The sequence below is a fragment of the Lepisma saccharinum genome, chromosome 13, assembly GCF_977018435.1.
Source record: "Lepisma saccharinum chromosome 13, izLepSacc3.1, whole genome shotgun sequence".
Taxonomy (NCBI): domain Eukaryota; kingdom Metazoa; phylum Arthropoda; class Insecta; order Zygentoma; family Lepismatidae; genus Lepisma; species Lepisma saccharinum.
The window spans coordinates 21323730-21350311 of NC_139241.1; the positions used below are offsets into that span (position 1 = coordinate 21323730).

Here is a 26582-nt window from a genome sequence, read left to right on the forward strand (position 1 = left end):
GAGGAATACATTTTTCATAATTTTTAATTTCCGTTTTTGCCAAATAGAAATGTAAGTACAGGTTAAATCTGTCCAAAATATACTGTCCTCAAATCATTTAAAGATAAAACATTTCTCAGAATTCTCATCATGTAGCAGTGCTTTCTTAACTTTTTAGTTAAAATAGTAATTTACATGTCCCAAGTCAGGTTTGTGTCTATCCTTACTCCTAAGAATTTTATAGCATTGCTTTCTTTGACGACTTCATTGTTAATAATTACATTTAAGTTTTTTTTTTGTTTGTTTTACTGCATTAAAATTTATTAGAACTGTTTTATTAACATTCAGGAAAAACTTGTTGTTTTGATTTGAATTGATTTAGTTTATTTTACTTCACGTTTTGTGCCTCTTGGCTAATTTGCGAAGATGGGGATGAGTGATGAAATTGATGGACATTCACAAACAACCAAGCCCGAGCGGAATTCGAACCTGGGATCCTTGGCATCGCAGCGCGATGTGCTAACCACTCAGCCACAGGGTTCGACTTGTTGTTGCTCATGTTCCAGGCTTTTTACTATGATGTTTGTGTCATCCGCAAAAAGTATTGTTTGAGAGACTGATAAAGTTTCTGGAAGATCATTTATGTATAACAAAAATAAAACGTCCTAAAATTAAACATTGCAGTACACCTGTTTTGAGGAACAATTTGTCTGATTTGATTTTGTTAATATCTACATACTGACATCTGTCTTTTAAATAGGAAGTGAACCATTTCTTGCTAAACCCCTGATTCCATAATTGTCCATTTTATCTAGTAAAATGTGCTGCACCAAATCAAATGCTTTGGTAAAATCTAAAAATAATCCATACACATGCATTTTTTTTGTCTGTCGATTGTAATTTATTTGTAATTCGAAAATAGCTTCACTTTTTTGGTATCCAAATTGATGTTTGGATAGAATTTTATGTTTTTCTAAGAAAGTTTCTGATCTATTTAGCATTATTTTCTCTATTACTTTAGAGAAAACCGATAAAAGAGAGATTGGCGTATAGTTTGAGCATTCCTCTTTGTTCCATTTTTTGAATAAAGATCTCACTTTTGCTATTTTGTACTCACTAGGGAAAATACCTGTGTCTAAAGGTGTGTTGCAAATACTTACTAGTGGTTGTAATATACTTTTCACACATTTTTTGTGTAGATAAGTTGATAATTTATCTGGCCCTGATGAATATGTTTTTTTTCGGGGACTGTTTAAATATGTTCTTAATGTAGGTGTAGAGATTACTGCATTTTTATTTACTCTAGTGGGAATGTTCAAAAAACATGTATTAAAAATTTGTCAAGGGGATTGCTTATTTTTCCTCCATCAGACATTTCTATTTTTTCATTCACGTTCTATTTTTCCTACCAGTTTTGTTATTAAAAATTTCTCATAGTTTATTTGATTTATTTGCAGATTTGCTTATTTTATTTGCAATGGCTATTTTCTTTGCATTGTTTATTACCTTACTGAGGATATTTATACATTTTTTTGTAGTAGTGTTTAAGTATGGGATTCTGGTTTTTCTGCATTTCTTTGTATAATTTTCTTTTTGTTTCACAGGATTTTTTTTATCCCTTTTGTTATCAAGGAAGTGAAGTTTGTATGATTAAGGGTTTTTTGTATGTTTGTATGGAAATGCTGCTTTAGAATGATATTTTATTGTCTTTGTTAATAGGTTTACTTTTGTATTTAAATTTTCCTCTGTGAGCACATCAGTCCATTTTTATTTTTTAAGGAATGTACAGGGTGGCTCAATAAGTCACTTAACACCCCCAGTACAACGCCGCTGCGGCATGGAACGTGAAAATGGATATGACCAATCGTTATCAGTCCAAGGGGGAACCACATTGACGTCACCCGCATGGTCGGCAGCCATCTTGATGTCCGCCATCTTGAATTCAACTTCAGAAATTTAAATCGGAAGGGGGTCGTGCGACATATCAAAATGGCCTAGAATTTCACCAGAAAAACAACTGTGACATTTGTTTTCACCTAACTTTAATTGTTGCAGAGTTAACAATACCACAAAGTTATGGCTCAATAAGTCACTTAACACCCCCAGTACAAGGCCACTGCGGCATGGAACGTGAAAATGGCGATGACCAATCGTTATCAGGCCAATGGGGAACCACATTGACGTCTCCCGCATGGTCCGCAGCCATTTTGATGTCCGCCATCTTGAATTCAACTTCAGAAATTTAAATCGGAAGGGGGTCGTGCGACATATCAAAATGGACTAGAATTTCACCAGGAAAACAACTGTGACATTTGTTTTCACCTAACTTTAAATTTAAGGCCAATTTCTGCTTGGGAGAGTGACACATCCTTTCCTTTTTGCTTAAATGTTTATTGTTCAAAGAATCGTTAGTATGTGATTATGTGGTATTTATTGTTAGACCAATCACTGAAAATGTCCGGATATTGACTTACCGGTATGTACATATCTTGTAGTATTGGTTGGCATTTTGTCTTTACATAAAAGTTTAAAAGAGTGATGATGTGAATTGATCGTGTCAAGAGTAGCACATTTCCTTTTTCACTGATCTGAACGAAAATGCCACTAACACTTGAGGAACGGATTGCCATCATATTGATGTCAGGGGAGAGAAGTACGCATGACATTGCCGCAGACTTCAATAACTGCAATCCTGCAAGACAACCGGTGTCACATGTGGCCGTCAGCCAGTTGCTGGCAAAGTTCCAAGATACTGTGATCTGTGGATGACAAGCCGCGACATGGACGTCCGAAAACAGCCACGGATGAGGGTACTGCTGTAGCGGTGTTGGTATCATTTGCAAAGTCCCCAACCCGTAGCACACGGAGACTGGCACTGGAAAGCGGTGTCAGCAGGGGTTCAATTCAAAGGATTGTACGTGACCACCACTGGCATCCGTATAAGATACAGCTGCAGCAGCACCTTAGTGAGGACGATCCAGACAGGCGTTTGCAGTTTTGAGAGTGGGCTATAGCACAACTGCAACGTGACCCTGCCGTCGGTAGCAAGATTCTGTTCAGTGATGAGGCTAATTTTTATGTGTCGGGAGAGGTGAATAAGCAAAATCTGCGGTACTGGTCACCCGAAAATCCACATTGGACAGATCCCAGCAAGGTGACGGGAGGCGGGAAGCTAATGATGTGGTGTGGTACTTGGGCTTCCCGACTTGTTGGTCCATTTTTCATTGAGGGCAACTTAAATGCAGAGGGCTACTTGCTTCTGCTACGGGAGCAGATCTTACCATCCTTACTGTCCGAGGATGGGAGCTATCCTGAATGGTTCCAGCAAGATGGTGCTCTACCGCACTATAGGATGATAGTCCGTCAGTACCTGGATCAACAATACCCTCCCCACTGGATTGGTCGCCAAGGGACTGTGGAATGGCCTGCACGCTCACCTGACCTGACACCATTGGACTTTTACCTCTGGGGACACCTGAAAGCAATGGTGTATGCTACGAAAATCAGGGATCTGGCCCACTTGCGCACACGCATTGTGGATGCCTGTACTGCAATAACTCCTGAGGTTCTTCAGAATGTGGTAAGGTCATGGGAGAGACGATTACACGTGTGTGTTACGCAAGAGGGACGTAATATTGAGCATGTGTTATAACTTTGTGGTATTGTTAACTCTGTAACAATTAAAGTTAGGTAAAAACAAATGTCACAGCTGTTTTCCTGGTGAAATGCTAGCCCATTTTGATAATTCGCACGACCCCCTTCCCATTTAAATTTCTGAAGTTGAATTCAAGATGGCGGGCATCAAGATGGCTGCCGACCATGCGGGTGATGTCAATGTGGTTCCCCCTTGGCCTGATAATGATTGGTCATCGCCATTTTCACGTCCCATGCCGCAGTGGCCTTGTACTGGGGGTGTTAAGTGACTTATTGAGCCACCCTGTATAAAGTTTCCTATATTTTCCTTGGTGAATTTTCTTTTTCCATAGTAAGTAGTCCAGTTTGGGGAATTCAACGCCTTCTTTTGGGGCTCGGTGGGGCTCGCAGTGTTGCCAACTACTTATTCAAAAAAATCACCAAGGTTTTTCTTGGTCTAACCTAGCCTAAAGCAAGGAGCTGGCAATTTTGCTTGAGAGTTCACAAAACCGGAAGTGGGGCTCAGGGGGGCTCGCAGTGTTGCCAACTTCTTACTCGAAAAAATCACCAAGGTTTTTTTTGGTCTAACCTAACCTAAAGCAAGGAGCTGGCAATCTTGCTTGAGAGTTCTGCAACCGAAAGTAAAACTCGCAGTGTTGCCAACACCTACTCGAAAAAAAATCACCAAGGTTTTTGTCTTGGTCTAACCTAGCCTAAAGCAAGGAGCTGGCAACTTTGCTTGAGGCTTGAGTTACAGTGCATAAAGCAAGGTTGCCAACCTACTGGTACTTTTACCATGGTCTTTTACAAAAGAGAGAGGAGAGAGAGAGGGAAGAGTTAAACGGCCGACGGCCTACCTACAGCTTTTTTGTCTAACCTAACCTAAAGCAAGTGGCTGGCAATTTTGCTTGAGGTTTGCTTTACAGTGCATAAAGCAATTTTTGCCAACCTACATATACTAAACAAGGAGAGCCGGCACTGCCGTAAAAGAGAGAGATGGATGGATGGGAACACTGCACGGGTTCAACGTCATCAAGTAAAAATCGCCTTAATGGTTTTTTCTTGTAAGGCATGATCTCTATTTTCTCGCGGTGTTACTAACTCCTACCTACACCTTTTTTTTTAGTTGGCAAGGGACTAGAGAGAGAGAAAAACTTATAGCTGACAACAGTAATGAGCGAATGCGCCATATCGTAATTTTCCAACTCCCGGGGGCCAATGTTTGTATATCGCGACCTTTGTAAACCTCTCTCTCTCTCGGGGGAACGATGTGCCACATACACGCACACACACACACACACGCACACACACATGCGCGTATGTATTGTAACACAAACAAACAAAATAATAATTGTTGTTTTTTAGGATGCCTGGCCCCTATAACCTCGCCAGGGTGCGTGGTGCCCAACCAAAAATGTAAAAGTTTTCTAATGGCTGCGGTTATAGATTACCGCACCTCTGTAGAGTTTCACGTGTTTTTTTTTTTTCCCCAAACTTCCATGAAACCCTACAGAGGACCTCCGTAATGCATGCAACGTGTACTAACGACTCTAGTGTTATTTGATGATGTGATATTTTTGGATATAGAGTTTTATTGTGAGATATAGATAAAAATAATTATGTTTATTATAATATTTTCTTGATGAAGATGGAGAATGTATGTGTGTGTGTTACAAATAAAGTTGCATGCTTTTTTTCTAGTGCGTGTGTATGTGTTTTTGATGTTTCGACAGCATCTGAAACAATAAAAAAATTTCATTGTTAATTTTCACGTGTAAAAAACAACAACAAATTTTTTTGTGCAAATTTTCTGATTGTCTCGTGCTATAGTGCAAAAAAGATATTGCAACTGATAACTAATGAAATTAACATTTGTAACTGATCTGAACTAGTGAAATTCGTATTGTGCCATTGTAACTGATTGTGCTAGTACAAAAAATTTCTTATTGTGCAAGAAAAGATGTTAAAAAACTTGTTAAAACTGCTCTGTGACCCTCTCGTTCTTCACGTCGTAGGCGAAGGACTTCTCTGCAATCAGGATGACACTGCATAGGGTATCCTCGGGCAAGGCATCGTGGAACTCGCAGACGACCTTGATGTTGGTTCGATCGTTGACCACAACCTTCTTTCTCTTAGATGTGTTGATGACGGTCATGGGTCTCCGTGCTTTGAACTCGCTGGGCGTGTAGTACATGTCCACGCTCCCCTCGGTCACACGTTTGTAAGCCGAGAACGCTTCGTAAAGTTTGAGGTAATCGTTTTTGGTCACGTCGAGGTTGTAATTCTCGCGCGGGAACACTTCGTTGCGTCCATTCTTCAGATAAACGTTCTTGATCTTGCAGTCGTCGAACTTGCTGGAATCTTTTTCCTGATTCTTGTCCCTCCCGGTCTGAAAGAGCACTACGACGAAATCTGGCATGTCGAACTGTATGTTGTTGAACTGCGTCGTCACGTCGAATTCCATGTGACTTCCCGACGTCACCTTCTGCACGCACTGGTAACCGTGAAAGTGAATCAGCACCTGCGGACTTTTCAAGATCTCCGCTTTGTACTTGAGGGCGTAGTTCGTTTCGTATTCCACCACCGGCATTCTCAATTCCATGCTCCGGATGACGCATTTCGCCGCTTCGGGTAAAGTGTTGGCTATCGGCGTGGTGCCGTCCGGACCCAAAGTAGCGTATCGCATCAGTGCGTTGTTGTCGTTGGCCGCTCTTCGAAACGTTACTCTCAGTCCTCCCTTCCACATGATCTCCTTGTAGTCCGAGAAGAAACCAGGCAGCAGACGCATGGGAAAGAGCACCGTGTGACTTCTCGTCGATATTTTGGTCCCGGCTTCGAATCCCCCGGCCTGGTAGTACGCTGCGTCCGTTTTGGATAATTTCAACGTTCCCACTGCCGTCGACGTGATGCCTGGATAATCTATTCTGTCGATGACGGTGTTGTGTTTCCTCACCTCCACCTGGGAGAACAGGTGAGGCACGAAGTTGTCCACGAGTATCAAGTTTGCTGCTGCGGGAAACGCGTCTCCGCTTTCCTTCTTCACCACGTCGAATTGAAGGTAGAGGTCCGCTCTGTGAGGATGAACGAACCCGTCCCCTACGTCCACGTCGTATTCGATCTCCCTGTTCGCCTCGTTCAGATTGGCGAACGTGCGACGGTTGGGAGGGAAAGATTGCAATTCGTAACTTTCGATTTGCTCCATTTTACATGTATGGTTATTTATTATATGTTGATCTCCACGATGGCCGTCGTAGTGGCACCTGCGAAATCCACCACGTCTCCTTTCTCGTTCGTCACCACCAACTCTATGTCGTCTATGCGGTTGCGACATACTGGAAAATAGATCGGCGAAGAGGGCGTGTAGATGATCGGTTCCATGAACTCGGAACTTGGTTTGAAAGTGGCTATGATTCCCGTCTGCTTGTGACTTCCTAACAATCCGTCCGAAGATTTCGTGATCATACCTTCGGCCACGTTACAGTGTACGTTCAGAGTCTCTATGGCCAAGAATTTAGGAATGTTGGTTGCCACGTGCTTGATACCAGCTTCGAGTTTGGTGTTGTTCTCGAAACCTAAAAGTTCTCCCATGGTGCCCAGGTCCACGGTCTCCGTCGCGGATAGGATTTCCACTCTGTGCGTGACCGAATTTTGAGAAAGGTATGTGCCTTTGGGTAATTGAGCTTGCAAAGTGGAAAGATTGTATTGGCCTGGCGTGACGACGATGTGTTCGCTTCCGACGCTAATTTTGTTGTTGTGCTGGGTGACGTTAGGTATGAGGTACATGCTGTAGAATGCACGCAGAGCCACGGATTTAGGATAGACGATGTCGTCGTGCAGCGTGAGTTTCAAGATTGAAGATTCGCTCGTGAGATGGAACACGCCCATCCTAGTGATGCTGTTTGAGGTTCCACAATGCTTTCTGGAAATCCTCGATCGTAGGGTTATTTATTTTAGAGAGAAACGCGAGCACGGAGAGGCAGAGATGACCGCAGTTCACGTCTCCGAAATTTTGAATGCGTTCGTCGTTGTAGTATATGGAGGTTTTGTTCGTTTTCAGATAATGAATTAAATTTGTAGGTGGAACACCTCCGAAAGAATCGAAAACGAATGCTTTATCATTGTTGTTTTTGTGGTAACATATCCAATGCGTGCCTGGATTTTCTTGACCGTCCAAGTTGACTACTCCGCATTCTCTTCTTTTGACGGTTGAAGGTAACGAGTCGGACATGAAAACTCCTCTGAAGTGTTTGATTTGTAACGGTTCGATCAGAGATTCAATGTCTCGGTTGGTGAGTGCTTCTGTTTCTTTTTTTTAAACTTTCTCATCACGCCCTTCCCCTTCTTCTCCATGGCCAGGTTGTGACGTTTCTGTTCTTCCAATTCCGCTTTGTTCTTCTTCGAGTCGATGACGGTTTTCGCGATGGCGGCACTTCCGCCGGCCAAACTTCCAACGGCCCCCAATGCTGCCAGGATGGCCGGGATGCTGAATATGAAACCTCCGATCTTTTGCTGTTTCCGCGAACGTTGCAATCTTTTCAATTGAGGTGTGCTGAGCAGCAATTTCATTCCGTGTCCTTTTGACAAGCAAGAACGTTTCTTCTCGCGTTGTTTCTTGGTGAGTAACCCATCGAGAGCACCTAGATTTTTTAGATTGGAGTATGGTATCTGGTACACGACACCCTTGGGCTTCATGTTGATGCTCTATGTGTTATTTTCGCAGTATGTTATTTATATATATATTCTGAGATTTTTTTCTTGTGTAGTTTTTTACGGTATGTTATTTATATATTTTCAAGGCCTCGCAGTCGTTACACAAATTCTATTACGTGCTTTGTTTTCTTGCCAAGAAGTTCCTTTGTCCCCTTGTACACGATTCGAGTTTTGTTCTCGATTAAAATAGATAGCTTCTCGTCGGATAACATGTTAGCGTATCGATCTGGTAAAAATAGACTGTATTGTGCGTTGAGCAACAGGCGTACCTTGGGACCATACTGGGTAGAAACGATTGAACCGGAAGTTATCGTGTAAGGTTTGTCGACTTCCAATTCCTGAATTTTTACATACTCGACTGACAAATTTAGCATTTGTTTTAATGCTTGGAGATCACTTATTTTTTCGGTCGTCATATCAAAAAAATTTCAAAGTGTTAGAGAGAAATTTAATTGTTTTTCACGACGTGTGTTATTTATATATACCGAAGATTATTTTTTTATGATGTGTGTTATTTATATAACAAGTTTTTTTTTTTGACACGTATATATATTATTATTATTTTAACAGAGGAAGAAAGTTCGTGCTTCGGAAAACGCGAGGATGTGCGTAGTGATATCTTCCTTCTCCTGCATAGACTTGTACCAATCATCAGTATACTGTCTTCTTCCCTGCATCGCCTCGTACAGTTCGTCCGACCTCTCCTCCAATTTTTCCCCTGCAGCCGAAAGCAGAATGTTGAGATCACCGCACCTCAGGCCGCTGATCTCCCGAAGAAGGTCCTTGAGAACCATTTCACAAGGGATGCGAAATTCCGGCGTCGTTCTTGCTATGATTAGAAGTTTATTAACATCTCCGTTAACTACTTTCTTGAATATTTTAGATAGTAGCTCGGGTGGCAAATTAGTTATGTAATCCATGTTGTTTTTTTACTGTATGTTATTTATATACCCCACCCCAATTTTTGTTTCGTGTTCATGGCGATGGTGGTGCCTAGTGCGGCGACCCGTTCACCCAACGATGCGTCTCTACTCACGAATCTTTCGAAAGCTGCGTGCTCTAACTTTCTGTCTGCTTCGTGACGTGCGTCCAGATCCGTCTGCGTGGTGTTGTAGGCGATGTCGTGATCTTTGCATGCGGCGTCCAACGGATTCACACCCTTGTCTCCTCTCTCCAATCTTTTCTCGAGTTTGGTGCCCGGTCCGCAGTACTGGTAGCCAGGTAGATGCATCTCGAAAGGTAACTTGTTGATGATGTCGTTCACGAGTCCCTTTCCTTCGGCCACGTTCCAAAATTTCGGAGGCAGCGTGTTGATGATTTTGATCAGGTAACCTATGCCCTTGTCGTCGTTCACGATGAAGTTGGAAAGTTTCGTGCTGATCATGTCCACGATGCCAACCTTCTCGTTGTAGAAATTACGGTTGCCTGCATTCTCTTCGCCGGCTATCACCAACAATCGGTCCACGAGTTTCCTCACGTCGTCCACCCAAACGAATTCTTTGGGTAACGTGTTGTAGCGTTTGACGCCGCTGCCCGTTTTGACCTGGTTCCAAATCGGTTTGATGAGATTCCTGTACTTCTCGCCGCTGCTCGATTTCACCCTATTCTGCGAGGCGTCGTTGTTCTGGTACAAGGCATCCGTCATGATCAGAATTTCCTTGTAACTCTGGTAATCTTCGTCGGTGTAATCTTTCGGCTGCTTTTTGGCGACGAGTTCCCACAGTCCCACCGTACCCGGATACCTGTTCCAACTATCCTTGTCGCCTAAATTGACTTTAATGTCGTTGCCTTCGAAGGTCACCTTCGATTTTCCAATCTTCCACACCACACCGCCGCCTTCGCTGGTTTCCATGCTGGGATACAATCCGAACACTTCATCCTTGTCGAATTTCCCCGTGCTCAGGTAGTCTCGTGCCAAAGGTCCCAACTCGATTTTATCCGAAGACGACGACGTGCTGCCTATGGCTCGACGTCGTGCCGGTGCATCCTTCAGTTCGAACGGCGTCGAAGGAATGCTCGAAATAGGCGTGGGTACGGCGTAACTTTTAGCTGCGAGCGGTACGAGTTCATTAATCAAATTTTTATTTTGTTCCGTGACACTTTTAATTTCTTTACCTAGACTGCTGATGGCATCGATCACGGGTTGATCCTGACGTTTCTTCTCTTCGTAGAATCCGCGATTCTCGGATTTCCAACCTTTGAAGCGTTTCGCGAGGTAATCGCGAAGCTTGAGATTTTCGTCTTCGATTTTTCGTTTCGTCATGACGTTATTTATATACGTCGTTTCTCACAACGTTGCAACGTTTAGAAAATCGTTGATTTTGTTTCTGTATTTTCCGTCGTTGGGTTTTCTCGTCATGTCGATCGTCGCGAATCCGAAATCGTCACCATTCCAGCAAGTAGAGCAGCCTTCCGAAAATTGATTGTAGTTCATGTCTCCGCCTACGTAGTCATCGTACGCGTGCTTGAGGTTGGTGTGATCTTGACGAAACAAACATATGAAATTAGCGTTGTCGCGTATTAACTGTTTTGGAATTTTGGAAAACGTTTGAGCTAGGTAAAAACAATCCATTCCTTTGTGACGACCTTGCGTGAAAAAGTTGCGAATTTCATTTTGATTTTCCAGGATGGCGTCGTCGAACACGACGACTGAATTTTCACGACAATCGTCGAGTGGTTTTATTTCCGAAGCAAACGTTGCAATGTCCAGACCATCGTACAGTTTCATCAGTTGTTGGTATTTGGATTGCTCCAAACTTTTCGAGAACACGTAAAGGTGCCTGTTCTTCCAATCTAACCAATTCGGTGCGAGGAGAAAATTGTCCACGAGCAGTGTCGTTTTCCCACACCCCGAAGGACCTACGATCAGACAGCGGATGCTGTCGGGAAGCAACTCGCCGTTCTTTTTTTTTCTCGTTTGACTTTCCGGATCCGGTAGACGCTTCACCACGTTCCACGTACTCACAAGATCACTTCGTCCGCGTCGATCCAACTCTTTTCCGGAAGTCCCAGCCATTTGACAAACAGTTTGTCACCTTTCCTACGCAATACTTTCTCGATGAGGTACGTGTCAGGGTGTTTCGTTTTAGAGAGTTCCTCTTCGTAAAATCTTCCTTTCAAAATCTCGCCGCTACTATCTTTTATTATATACGTGTGTCGGTTTCCAGGTAAAACTCGAACCACCGTAAAGAGTTCCGTGCTCCAATTTTTTGTGAATCCCTTCTCGAAGGTGCGTTTGAATTTGCTGATCCTCACCCGGTCTCCAATTTTGTATTTAGCTTTTTTTGTCGTGGGTGTGTACTTTGGACAGTAAACGGTAGAAATTAAACGCTGCTCGTCGGACTTGGTAACGTCAACTGGCTTCATGCCTATCGTTCTGTGCCGTGTGTGATTATAGGTGTCGACGAGTTCCGGCAGGATGTCGACCCATTTGTAATTTCCCCGAAGCGTGAATCGTTTCCACATGTGTGTTTTCAAGGTTCGATTGAATCTTTCCACGATGCTGGCTTTGATGTGACTGAAGGTCGAATAATGTCGAACGTCATGTTTTTGAATAAACTTTTGGAATACGGCGTTGTAAAATTCTTTACCGTTGTCTGTTTGCAGAAACCGTGGTCGTCTGCCACCGCTTTCGCGAAAAATTGTCTTGAATGCTTCCGTGACGCATGTCCCCGTTTTGGCTTTCAAAGGTAGAGCCCATGCGAATTTCGAAAACGTGTCTATGACGGTGAGAAGGTACTTGTTGCCCTTGTTCAATTTATGCACGTTTTTCAAATTGCCGCTACTCATCTCCACGAGGTCACTTTGCCAGAGGTCGTCGATGCCCTTGGTTACCACAGCCAAACGTTCGTAGTTGCGGCGTGCAGGTTTATGCAATTCTTCGACGATGGCTTGCCTAGACATTTTTTTAGAGATTACGTTTCAAGAGAAGCACAAGCGTGATGGGATTCAAAGAGGGTGGCACTTCGCTCGTGTTTTGAATGATCAGCTTATCGCCGGCACTCACGTCGAAAACGGTGAGATCTTCGTCTTCGTGTATTTCATATATGTTGCGCGTTTCGTTCCAACGTGCCAGAGGAATGTTTCCTGCTTTCTGGACACCACGATTCGATATCAAAGTCATGGTGGGAACGCTAGCTTTTCTACCGTGAGACCAGTACGAAAATTCGTTTATCTGAATCGTGCCATCGAGGAGAAACTTGTAGTACGGATGATAAGGATGCAACATGTACAGTTTGTTACCTTCGACGAACGTGGAGATTCTCTGTTGATTGGGTATGCTGTTGATTTCGATGGCTTGCAGAGAATGCAGTTTAGCGAATTTAGTATCGACGCTAACGAGGTTGCTGTGAAGCTGACCCAGCGTGTTTTGTACGGGCAACAAATGTTCGACTATGGTATCCGTTACGGTAGAAAATGACGGTTTGATTTTTACTTCCACGTTCAACTGCTTGTAGCTTTCGTTGAGTTCTTGCAACTTGGCACCGAAAGAGGTCAGCGTTGATTCCAGCACTCCAACTTGATCTCTGATGTTGACGACAATGTTCTGAAGGTTCTCGACTTGATTCAATTTCGAGCTCTTCTCGGTAAGATCGTTCACGATGATTCGCATCTCTGTAAACTGCGTGTGAAGGTCGGCGACGCTCTGGGAAATGGGCAGCGTCGACACCAGCGAACTAATTTCGTCTCGAATCTGTTCCACGTTCGCCGTTTCCGTTTCTAGTCGTTTCAGCATTCGAGATATGTTTCTTTTCAAAGCGTGCAATTCTTTGGAGGTGGGGAGATTGGCCACTTTACTCTCGAGATCGCTTAATGAACTTTTGATGTCGTTCGAATCGGATAGTGCCGTCACCGCCGTTTTCAATTTTTCCAAATCTTCGCTCGAAGGCACGCTCGTCCGTAACGATTCCAAGTCACCCTGTATGTTGTCAAGTACGTGATGAAAATGAGCGAGATTCGTTTCGACGTTTAAATTTTCTAAATATTCGTTCTTCTGCTGAACCGTGCTTAACGTGTCTTGAATGCTCGTCAACGCTCTCGCTTCAGCATGAATATTTTTAATTTCTTCGTTGATCAATTCCAAGGACGCCTGAAGCGTGGCGATGGTGGTTTGAATGTGTTCGAAATCTTGATAGGCCTCCAATTGAATTTTTATGTTCGCGACGCTTTTACCGATGACCTGCAGTTCGTCCGACGATGGTAGGTTCGTCATTGTATCTTCCAAAGTCTGCAACTTGGATTTAATTTCTTCCAACGTGCTGGTGAATTCTTCTTGTAATTTGGAAACGACGACATGCAAGCGTTCTACATCAATATCGTTCACCACGGTTTGAAGTTCTGATAAATTCTTTTCTATTGCGGAAGTTCGTTCTTCGATTTCGAGTTTCAATTTTTCCAAATCTTCATTTTTCGATTGAAATTGCTGTAATTTGGCCAAATCATTTTGAAGCGAATCCACGCTCAACTGTATATTTTGAACGTTGTCGTAAGAAGGTACGTCGACATAATTTTTTATCAGCGTTTTCAGTTCGGAATCGATTTTCAGAATGGGGTCGAGACATTGCGTTTGGAGCGTAGCGATTTCCGACTCTAAACTTTTGTTTAAGGTTTCCTGCAAAGCGATCAAATCGGTCCTCAACTTCTTAACTCGAATGTCCAACATGAGAATCTCTTCTGCGTGGTCTACACGCTTGGTGTTGCCGAAAATGTCGTTAGGCATTTTTGGTTAACGGTTATTTATAATAGGATAGACGATTCGTAATTCTACGAAGAGAGGAATAAGTTTGTCGTAATCTCCGAGGAGTTCTATGTAAAAATAATCTCCTGCAGACACATCGTACGTAATGTTAGAAAGCATCTTGTCGTGCTTGATTCGAAAAATGTTCTTGCCGGTAGAAATTTTGATTTCGCCTGCGTTTTCCGGATTCACGGTGATTTGAAGTTTCCCGTCGATCGGAATTTCGTAGAAATGTAAATTGTTATTAAAAACATAAAACATCTTGCCCACATCGTCATTCAGTTTCGTCCAAATGCTGTTGAGGTGAATGATCAACAGACCGTTGAGTTTAGGTAACACGGAAGGTAAGACTTCATGATCTGGTATGGTTTCCATAATGATCTGTTTTTTGAAACCGAACAAATTCATAGGCATGCTGGTTATTTAAGAATACGGTCAAAGTTTTTTGTAATGACAGTCAATGTTTTTTTGTAATAACTAACAACATGATTTTTTTTGTTTTGTTTTTGTTTTTTATGAATCTTCTGTTGAAGGTGGGCATATGTTGCAGGTTTTGCTTTCTGCTAAGCGATAGTGCCCCCACGGCAATGTGTGAATACCACACTCGAGAACGCACCTCTTGTCGTCGTTGGGATCCAGGGCAATTTTTCTAACTTTGTTTGTGGTGATGATATGGCCGACGCTCTGGATGCGTTGTTCTTCTCTTAGAACCGACGACCTGGTCTTGAGGCAATCGACAAAGTCCTCGAATGCGAGATGCTCCCGAACCACCTGTCTGCCGACACCCTTGGCCTTCTTGGTAACGCTGCCCTCGGCTTTGATGGCATAGGCCTTGGCGCGAAGACCTGCAAACTCGAGAATTACATCACCGTCCTTCTCGTCTTTGAGTTTGCCAGGCACTTTTTTGTTTCGGGGCAGGATGCCGTACTGGTTCGGCTGGGGATAGCCCGAGGTGTCGAAGAGGTTAACCAAAGATGGAGCTGTGGCTATATCCCCGTACGCGTCGTCCGTGCGAACGTGGTACACCAAGCTGTCCGTGTCCGTGTAGAGAAGCGAGATGTTGTGGCTATATTGTGGACGTAATATGTCGTAGTACGTCTCGAACATGTGCAGCTTGCTCAGGTCTAATACTGAGGCACCAACATAAATTGGCTTGTCGAGTTTTACCTCACTCTTCCTCATATGCACCAGAGCAAGCTGCTCATTATAAATGGTCCTCGATTTGAATAACGGGTTCGCTACGAGCCTGCGACATTGTGCTTTCCTCGTTACCAATTTTATGTCCATGCGATTCCGTACATTCTCCATAGTTTTGCCAAACACCGCATTGTTCATAAGCTTGAAGAAATCCTTATCAAGCTCGGACGTGGCTGCAGTGCGGTGTTTGGTGTTGACTTCAATATATGGCTTCAACCATGGAGAATGCTCGAACTTGAGGATGCGGTGAACTGCGTGGACGGTAACCCCTTGCTTCATCAACCACCGGAGATTCTGGTAGTGTAGGACATAACGCTCTTTGGACTCGAAATCCATGACGAGCTTCTTCTGGTTGGAATCGGGTGGACACTTGAACTCGGGTGCAGGGGGAAGATCGCAGAACAAATCCTGCAGCTTCTCGGAGAACTCAAGGTCCACCTCGGCGAAGAACCCATGTTCCGAATCGTCGAAGCTTTCGACGTCGAAGTTGGAAGGGTCAGCCCACTCGAAGCCTCTAAAAGGGAGTGGCTGCATCATGGAGTGTCCGTAGAGGTTATTGACGTCCGTGTACATGATGTAGCTGGACGGTTGTGAGGGGTCGTAGCCGGTGGCCATGTGGTGATTGTTGGCGCGCGAGTGTCGCTGCGACACCTGGACCATTCCACCCCGCACGGCGCGTTCCACAAACAGCATCATGTCCACGTTCGAAAGAAGCTCCAGCTTGATCTTCGTCACCAGAAACATGGCCGACCACGCCAGTCCGGGGAGACTGTAGAAGTAGGAGGGGTCCAGCTTGTAGATCTTCATTGCGGTCGCACGGAACGTCTGGAACACGTCGGCGAGGAGCGTCACGTCAAGTCTGAGGTAGGCGTCGTGGTAGTCCCCGAGAGTTCGACAGCCCAGCTCGCGCCACATGGACTGGGCGTGGTGATATTCCTCGTCGGTGATGTTCGACCCTCGCAGCTGACTGTAGAAGTTTGCTCGAGGAGGTAGTGACGTCTCTGCGAACTTGGAAGGGTCTGTGATGTATTCGTAGGGATAGACTCCCTTACGCTTGAAGAGGCCGGCGTCCAAGTTCGGAAAATTTCCGGAGGTAATGAGCATTTGCTCGTCGCTAAGCTTCCCTGCGAGAGCATCGAGGCTGGCCGGGAGGAACCTCAGGGAGTCGAGGAAGCGAAGCTCGACGGTAGAGTGTGATCCTGAGATTCGCACCCACTTGCTCACACTGATGTAACGCTCCTCGTTCTGCGCCAGGACGTTGATTCGCATGTCGTCGTACCCAAGATGCTTGACGAGGTGGTGGAAGTCGTATCCCGAGCCATTGTGAAAAAACACAGGGATAAATCGCGGGTCCCGGGCCATGAGGTTGCATCCGTTGCACCAAGGACCAACATACCTACCGTCAAAGTGATCGTGGTGTTGGACTTTACGGTTGTTGGCGGTGTACTCCTTGACGCAGACAGGGCAAGCGATGGACTCGTCGTGTCTACACTGATCGTCGGGGGACAGTGGGAGCATAGACTTGGGGGCCAACAGTACCTTCCCTATCTCGCTGGCTTCCACAACCATCCTCTCGAGGAAGTGTTTGGCTGCGTCGGGACCACGGTACACGTAGGGCTCGGGGGCAATGTGCTGGTCACGTCGCACCACAACGTATGCATAACTCGAAGCCTCGTGGAGTTGGTAAGGGGTGGTGGAAGAAACTTCGGGATCTGGATCGCAAGTGGACAGGGGTTTGAGGAAGGCCTCGAAATCCGCGATGATGATAGCGGGATGCTCCACCATGGCACCGTGCATGTGGAAACGCTCCACGGTGCCAGGTTTGGGCAAGACTGCCACACCAGGCTCGTTGTTACTACAGTAGATCTTGTGGCTGGCAAGCTTCTCTGCAGCGATGTTGGAGCCTCGAACATGTTGGTAGTCCTGCTGTTCTCGATTGTCAAAAGTTGACAAGCACCTGCGACAAACTTCTATGCTACCATGATGCTTGCTTGTTTGGCTCGACACCAACCGGGAGAGGGAACGGATGAGGGTGTAGTGGTGATTGGTCTCGTCTTTGATGAGCAGAAGGTGAATTTCCTGCGCACCATCAACGTTTACGTCGCTCACCCTGATGGGGTACACCGCATTTTCGTCAGTGAGACCGTAAACGTTGATGGTCAACCGCGCACGAGCCTCGAACTTTCGAATGTCCGTGACCTCTACCGGGTAGTCGATCCCAGCCATCGCAACTTCCAGCTCTGCCTCATAGGGTATGTAGTGGTTAACTCGGTGTGGATGGTTTTTCCAGTGGACAGGGTGTAATGCTGCAAGCACTGACCAGAGAAAGCACTTGGCGTCACTGTTCTGAATGTTTAGGACGGCCCTTTTTGCCGCAATGGTAGGTGGTAAGGGGACGTAGCTGGAGGCGGAGAGAGGTATGAACTTGCAAAGTTTGACGCACAGTTCGTGAGGCTCGCCACACAGCGAACCCCCCGAGCCTTTAGCTTGATGTTCTTCCTGTTTTGCCACCAGCTCATCGGTAAACTGGTTGTAGATGACCTCGAGGTTGTCGACATCCGCCAGATGCAGCGTCTTCGCCTTGGTGTTGTGGCAGAAGCTGTAAATTTCGTCGGACGGTTTCTTGTACTGGCAACGTAGCGATGCGTAGAATTTGGTGGAGTGCATTGCAAGCGCATCGCCGAGGATGGAAATGATTTCGGCTCGCACGTTCTCCAAAAAGCTACGCACGTCGCATGAGCCCTCCGAAGTGATGACAAAATCCTCTAACAACTGCTGGAAAGCAGACTGGTTTGTTTTTGTCACAGGCTTGACGCGTTTGGCGGATGGTGGCGAGTCGGCTTCCGCTTTCCTCTTGGTCGAGCTGGTCGACGGTTGTGGAACAGGTGCTTCGACGACAATTTTGCATGATGTTATATGCCTCTTCAAATTATCAATAGTAATATGTATACCGCACCTGGGACATGGTTCGGTGGCAGCCAAATGCTTGCCTGGCACGCAGGTGCGACAATGTCTTGCAAAATGTTTGCTTGATATGCTTATTTTGCACACAGGGCAACTTTTCATGGAGCGCATTTTGTTGAAAATATTTGTGGGTATGTTATTATATATATATAGTGGAGTGCTACAAAATAAATACTGTGCAATAATTCACAATAGTGTTGGGTTTGGTGGGAGTGTGCTATTTATGCTACTTCTTGCTTCTTAATAAATCCTGTAAATAATTGAAAAAAAATAATTAAGCTTGTGTATAGAAAACACAAAAATATTATGTGTGCATAATTCTACCAAACAATCTTTTTTTTTTTTCTAACCCTCAGCCCTTTTGGCGTATGAAGTATAAATTATAATTTCAGAAAACATAGTTATTTTCCGCTCGCCATTTTAAAAATCAAACCATAAGCATTATTTATGTTTATAGTATTCGTCGAGCAATAGCAGATAGAGCAAGAATCGTTTTCCTACAACCCATAGTTGATGAATTACAAAACATCTTAGAAATTACATCTTGAAATTTTAATCCAAAATAACTCGAAAACAGCAGGCAGTAGTCATCACCCCTCCAATAAGTTGTAGAGTACTTCTAATTTTGTATCGAATGCTATTAAAATTTTCGAATTAGGGCAAAAACTAAGCCGGCAAATCAAGTTTCTCAAAAAAATAAAAAAATTGTCTGTATTTTCGAAACTTGAGGGGGTAGAAACGATTTTATTTGCTAGTCGAATAGTTCTCGTCGAATCCTATCCAACAAACCTAAAATCATCATCCTAGCTCAATTAGGAGCCGAGAAAATCAATGTCTTGGAAAACGTCTTAAGATTTTTGTCTTAAGAAAATTTTCTTGACAGACCGGAAGTAACATCTTGAGATACCGGAAGTCGACTTTCTTAAAGATTGAGATATTTGTCTTAAGACGTTTTCCAAGACATTGATTTTCTCGACTCCTATGGGGTCTAGAACCATGTAACTTTGGTCTATGCATATACCAACACTTGCCCGACCCTGTGACCGAGTGGTTAGCACATCGCGCTGCGACGCCAAGGGTCCCAGGTTCGAATCCTGGTCGGGCTTGGTTGTTTGTGAATGTCTATTTCATCACTCACCCCCAATCTTCGCAAATTAGCCAAGAGGTACAAAACGTAAAATAAAATAAACTAAATCAATCATTAAGTTCCGTGTTGCAATCATGAAATTAAATTTTAATTAACTTTTTTATCCATCTTTCTCTCAAATCTATATAGCCTGTTCATATTTGGCATGTCAGCCATTTTGTTTACATAGCAAAAAAAAAAATCTCAATGCTCGTTGTAGCCATAAGTATAATTGGATATAATTGCCGGATTTTATTTAATTTTACGTTTAAAATCAATAAGCGTGCATAAAAAAAAAAACTAAATATTTTAAATTCGAATAACTATGTACTTCCACTAGCCTTTGCGATGGCGCAGCGGTAGGCTTGTATTCAAGGGTTCGATACCCGTACAAGTGGTTCTTGAAACTGTAGGTCCACGCCCGATTAGTTTTACTGTGCATAAAGTGGACTTAAAATATCAAATCAATCAGTACTTCCACTAACCTCTGCGATAACGTAGCGATAACGTCGTTGTCTTGTAATCAAGGGTTCGATACCCGTACAAGTGGTTCTTGAAACTGTGGCTCCAGTCCCGATTAGTTTTACTGTGCATAAAATAGACTTAAAACATCAAATCAATCAGTACTTCCACTAACCTTTGCGATAACGTAGCGGTAGGCTTGTAATCAAGGGTTCGATACCCGTACAAGTGGTTCTTGAAACTGTAGGTTCAGTCCCGATTAGTTTTACTGTACATAAAGTGGACTTAAAACATCAAATCAATCAGTACTTCCACTAACCTTTGCGATAACGTAGCGGTAGGCTTGTATTCAAGGGTTCGATACCCGTACAAGTGGTTCTTGAAACTGTAGGTCCAGTCCCGATTACCCTTACTGTGCATAAAATAGACTTAAAACATCAAATCAATCAGTACTTCCACTAGCCTTTGCGATGACGTAGCGGTAGGCTTGTATTCAAGAATTCGATACACGTACAAGTGGTTCTTGAAACTCTAGGTCCAGTCCCGATTAGCCTTACTGTGCATAAAGTGGGCTTCAAAAAAAACTCCAACTCAATTAATTAATCAGTACTTCCACTAGATATCAAAAACGCGCAACTCTTTTCTATTTTTTCTGTCTTTTTCCAACAATTTAACACATTTATTTTTTTGAAATATGCCCCCGCACACATATTTCCTACCTACCAACAGCGGCACACGGAAGAAAAAAGATATTCTAGCTACCAAGATGCATGCTTCAAATATATAAAAGCAGAGAGAGACATGAAATACTTATAAATCAAAACCAACTTATACGAACTAAAAAACAAAGTTACTTACTTTTAGAAATTCTGCAGAAATACTCTTCACTAACACTGAAAATAAAACACAACTTTATACACCAGCGCTTTAAGTTTTATACGGTTTTCTAATAACGTCAAAAATGATATGCTAGCCAACGCAACGTGGACCAATAGAAATCCAACAACCAAATTCTCTAGAACATTCTCCCCCTTCTCTTCTCTTCTCTACATTTCAGCCACATTATTTCGCAACTATGATTGACGGCAGAGAAAAAAATACAGTTCCGGTTATTTATTTCATAGCTCTTGACCTCGCCTCTGCACCCACGAGGGCGGACGCTACTTCGTGTTTTCACCCCTTCTCTTCTCTTCTCTACATTTCAGCCACATGTATTTCGTAACTATGCTTGGCAGCAGAAAAAAAATACAGTTCCGGTTATTTATTTCATAGCTCTTAACCTCGCCTCTGCACCCACGAGAGCGGACGCTACTTCGTGTTTTCATTTCGCCGGTTGAATACTGTTTTGAATCTATCTTCAATAGATGCTCATTGAAATTGGATTTAAACCGGACGTGTATTTCCTGTTTCGCGAACATACGAGAACCTTTCACAATATCGCATCAGATAATATATTGCAAGAGCGAGTTGGTTGTGTACATAGAACTGTATTTTTTTTCTCTGCCGTCAATCATAGTTGCGAAATACATGTGGCGATTTCTGGTTATTTGTATAGAAACAGAGCAACGTATTTTCTGTCACCGGAAAACCCATTTCCGCCCTAGTCAGATAACAAAATTGTCAGGAAAAAAAAATGTGCGGTTGACTACGCATTTGTTGAATTTGTGTCATTGTGCCAACGTTGATAGCATATACAGAGAGAGGGAACGAAATTGTCGTTTTTCTAGATATCCACAGGCAAAAGCATAATATTTTTTCAAATACAATATGACAGTCGCTTTTCGGTATCGAAAAACTAAATACAATAAGTATATATATATATATTTACAATATTAATATTTATTTAACAATATCTACCTACGAATTTGCCTCGAACGAAAACATGTCATAGAAAAACATTTTTCCAACCGTAAATTCAAAAATTTTGGCCCGCGCGCGCACATGCGCGTGTGTATGTGTGTGCGTGCGTGTGTGTGTGTGTGTGTGTGTGTGCGTGTATGTGGCACATCACCCCTCCCCGAGAGAGAGAGGTTTACAAAGGTCGCGATATACGGAGTTGGAAAATTGCGATATGGCGCATTCGCTCATTACTGTTCCCAGCTATAAGTTTTTCTCTCTCTCTAGTCCCTTGCCAACTAAAAAAAAAAGTTGTAGGTAGGTTGTCGGTTGCTTAATTCTCTCTCTCCTCTCTCTTTTGTAAAAAACCATGGTAAAAGTACCAGTAGGTTACCAAAAATTGCTTTATGCACTGTAACTCAAGCCTCAAGCAAAGTTGCCAGCTCCTTGCTTTAGGTTAGGTTAGACCAAGAAGAAAAAGGCTGTAGGTAGGCTGTCGGTTGCTTAATTCTCTCTCTCTCTCTCTCTCTCCTCTCTCTTTTGTAAAAGACCATGGTAAAAGTACCAGTAGGTTACCAAAAATTGCTTTATGCACTGTAACTCAAGCCTCAAGCAAAGTTGCCAGCTCCTTGCTTTAGGCTAGGTTAGACCAAGAAGAAAAAGGCTGTAGGCAGGCTGTCGGTTGCTTAATTCTCTCTCTCTCTCTCTCTCTCCTCTCTCTTTTGTAAAAGACCATGGTAAAAGTACCAGTAGGTTGGCAACCTTGCTTTATGCACTGTAACGCAAGTCTCAAGCAAGATTGCCAGCTCCTTGCTTTAGGCTAGGTTAGACCAAGACAAAAACCTTGGTGATTTTTTTTTCGAGTAGGTGTTGGCAACACTGCGAGTTTTACTTTCGGTTGCAGAACTCTCAAGCAAGATTGCCAGCTCCTTGCTTTAGGTTAGGTTAGACCAAAAAAAACCTTGGTGATTTTTTCGAGTAAGAAGTTGGCAACACTGCGAGCCCCCCTGAGCCCCACTTCCGGTTTTGTGAACTCTCAAGCAAAATTGCCAGCTCCTTGCTTTAGGCTAGGTTAGACCAAGAAAAACCTTGGTGATTTTTTTGAATAAGTAGTTGGCAACACTGCGAGCCCCACCGAGCCCCAAAAGAAGGCGTTGAATTCCCCAAACTGGACTACTATAGTAGTGATATGTTTTGCTTTTTTGTTTTATATTCTCTCGTATATGGAAACTTACGAAAACTGCTTTATGATCGAACAAGGCTAAAGGTAAAATATTTGTCGAGTGTTTAAAAAAATCTTGATTAATTTTTACTTGATCAATACATGATTTACTTGTTGGTGTTATCCTTGTTGGTGAATTTATTGTTGAAATCATATTATGGGAGGTTAGAATTGTATTTAGTTCATTTTTTTCTGGACTATGCTTTAAAAAATCTATGTTTATATCGCTCGTCACTATAAAGGGTCTTTTTATGTAATAAAATGGACAACATTGTTTCCAAAAAATGTGCCTAAATGTGCATCTCTTGTATCTTATAAGCAAACTACTGTTACTTCATTGGGTTCTAATTTTAAATTCACTACTGTGTGTTCAAAATTGAATTCTTCATTTAAATAATCAGTTTTTGAATGGTAAATTGCTTCTCATAGTATGGCAGTACCACCTCATTTGTGGTGTTTCGGCAATATGTGCTGGCTAAATTAAAATTTAAAATTTGTGTTGAAGAAACCTTTTCTTTTCGCAATCAATGTTCAGTGCCACAAATTATATGTTGGGCTTTTTTGAGGGATCCAAGAATCACATCCAGCTCAAGGAACTTGTTCCTTAATGACTGAAAATTTTGACTTATAAACCTAAAAATACTTTTGTTTTCCGAGATAGGAAGTTTACACCTGCTTTGTGTAAAGTTTCTGTACTGACTCGGACATTATGAGTTTCCCTGATTACTAGCAATACTTATAGCTATAGACTGACACAAATTTATTTTTCCGTTTACATTATAATGAAAGCCATGCATGGTGAAATTTTCGGTTATTTATTTTTATTACCTTTGCATAATCTATTTCATTGGTGAGGTTTCCACTTTGTCAATATGCGCTTATTGCCAATATTGTTAAACAACTCATTCGTTCATACTACTTCATCTTCACAATTAACAAAAGTGGCATAAAAGCAAAGTAAAATAAAGCAAATGAATCAATCGTACTACTTTTATTCCTGTGCAGAATGCCGAATTTTGAATTAGCTAATTTTTTATCTTGCCAAGCGTTTAGTTTCTCAGAACCAGATTCAGATGAACAAATAGACTAACCTATAGATCTCTACCAGTCAAGTAAATTTTCAAATGGACAACATCCAGGTTAAGAGATAAAGTTCAATATAAGCACTTCCATTTTAAGATAGTGTCGTCCACTTGCAATGAAGGGTTCCTTCCACTTTCAATACCCAGTAGAGAGACAAGTTGTTCTGATCCCACATGAAATAATAAATAGGTACAGTCCCTGTTAGCCTTCTTGTGTATACACACACACACACACACACACAAGGTGTTTCAGAGCGACCCAGACACTACCTTTTTCTCGAGGACAGGAGATCGTATCAAGTTGAAACAAAAAATGCACCACTAAGTTGGGCCCAAGGAATCCGTAAAAAGTATTTGCAACAGCCCGAAAGTCACTGTTTGTGGTTTTAGTGGGGGGCACATGCCCCGTTCGTGCGATTTTCAAATGGGAAGGGTATGTTTGGAATGCAGATTTGGAAAGGCCTGGAAAAAATACGATTGTCTTGTAAAACATTTTTCCGTTTAGAAAATGGTTTTGTAAAAAAAGGAAGGTGAGCAAAATCGAGTATACCGAGCTTAACAATTGAGATAAGTGCAGCACCATAACAGTTTCGGAAAGTTCAGGACACAAGCTTTCCAACAATATGCCACATGATGACTGCGGGACTAAAAAAGGATGAAACCACGTGACCCAAAAAAAGGGGGTCTAAATTTAGGGAAGAACTCGAAAATTTCAAATGGCAAGGGGGGGGTTGATCACAGAAAACGTGAAAAGAATGCAAACATGATTTTGTAATCCACTGACTGGTTTCAAAATGGCTACCAAAACAATTTCGACCCCTGAAGTTGGTGTTCCAAAGTGAGGAATTACGTACGTAAATAGCAAAACACAAACAGTGGACCAGAGTACATGAGATCCTGTACAAAGAATGCCAGCGGAACAGCTGTTTATTCGTGACAAGGTTTCTAAGTGGTTACTGGTTCGCTACCATTGTCAGACCATGCCACCCGTCACATGTAACGTCAGTGTACTGAACGTCCAGGTGAGAGGTTTGCGGTTTCGTATTAGTACATGCTTCTGAGTGTACAACATGCAATGAGTAGAACTTCAGGTCCATTGTGTACGAGTAGGAATAAGCATATGCCCACGTGTTAGGTAGACTGCAGTACACAACACAGCATGCTGGCCCAGTCGACAAATTACAAAGTACGCCAATTGCCGGTGCGTCCAGTTCCATTTGACTGCACGTACGCTGTTTCCACTGCCTGGTTCAACAAAGGCAATCGGAAAGTACCACGGGTCGGGGTGTGACGAGCTCTCCTGCATTGCAGTCAATTCCAGTGTGCTTCCACTGATAACGTGAATACGCTCCTCCAAACTTGGTCTCATTCACTGTTGTCTGTTACAAGTGGTTGCATCGTCGAAGGCATTGTGTGGTAGAGGAATCGGGTGAATGCAATGTTTCGTGGTCGCTGTGTAGGTAGAGGTGGGCCTGTGCCCTGGCCTCCTAGGTCACCAGACTTCGCATGTTTAGATTATTACCTCTGGGGACGACTGAAAGAAATTGTTTACCAAAATCGCCCTACAACGAGGGACGACATGATCGAGCGCATAGTTGCTGCATGCAGGCAGATTAGTGAGGCAGGCGTTATTGCAACACAGAACGATTTCAGTGTCCGAGTGCAGAAATGCATTGAGACCGAGGGAAGACATTTCGAACATCTACTGTAAGTTGGTAAATGTGCATCACACTGAGTGCTTTACATATTCTTCTCATTTTCGTTGTTCATTGGTTTCTGATTACTCTTTCGTTTTTCTTATCACCATTTCAGTTAGGCCTATTTCTCTTGTCAAAAGTGTTTTGGCAAATCAATTGAGAGAAAAGGACCTTTTTCGTTGGCGAAGCAGCAGTTAAACACGCCAACGAATTCCTTATTGTGCGTGACAGTAAACCATTCGTTGCCAGTCCTAAGCCTGGAGAAAGTGGGAAGGGCGGTCAAAGTTGCAGCTCGAACAGAGCTTACAGCAGTATGGTGTTTCAAGAGCGGACCCATTACCATAATTGTTTGTACAGGATCTCATGTACTCTGTCCAGTGTTTGTGTTTTGCTATTTACGTACTTAATTCCTCTTTTCTGTGATCGACCCCCTTGCTATTTGAAATTTTCGAGTTCTTCCCTAAATTTAGACCCCCTTTTTTTTGGGGTCACGTGGTTTCATCTTTTTTTAGTCCCGCATTCATCATGTGGCATATCGTTGGAAAGCTTGTGTCCTGAACTTTCCGAAACTGTTATGGAGCTGCACTTATCTCAATTGTTAAGCTCGGTATACTCGATTTTGCTCACCTTCCTTTTTTTGCAAAACCATTTTCTACACGGAAAATGGTAGAGGGTACAGACAAATGTTTCATATGACAATCATATTTTTTCCAGGCCTTTCCGAATCAGCATTCCAAACATACTCTTCCCATTTGAAAATCGCACGAACGGGGCATGTGCGTCCCTCACTAAAACCACAAAGTTTGGCTTTCGGGCTGTTGCAAATACTTTCTACGGATTCTTTTGGCCCAACTTAGTGGTGCATTTTTTGTTTCAACATGATACGATCTTCCGTTCTCGAGAAAAAGGTAGTGTCTGGGTCACTCAGAAACACCCT

The 26582-nt window shown here is 43.1% G+C and overlaps 1 protein-coding gene across 2 annotated transcripts in view; it reads left to right on the plus strand.

The window, feature by feature from the left end:
- LOC145996891 (uncharacterized) overlaps positions 1–26582 on the plus strand; it is a 79698-nt gene that overhangs the window by 50298 nt on the left and 2818 nt on the right. The window lies entirely within an intron of this gene.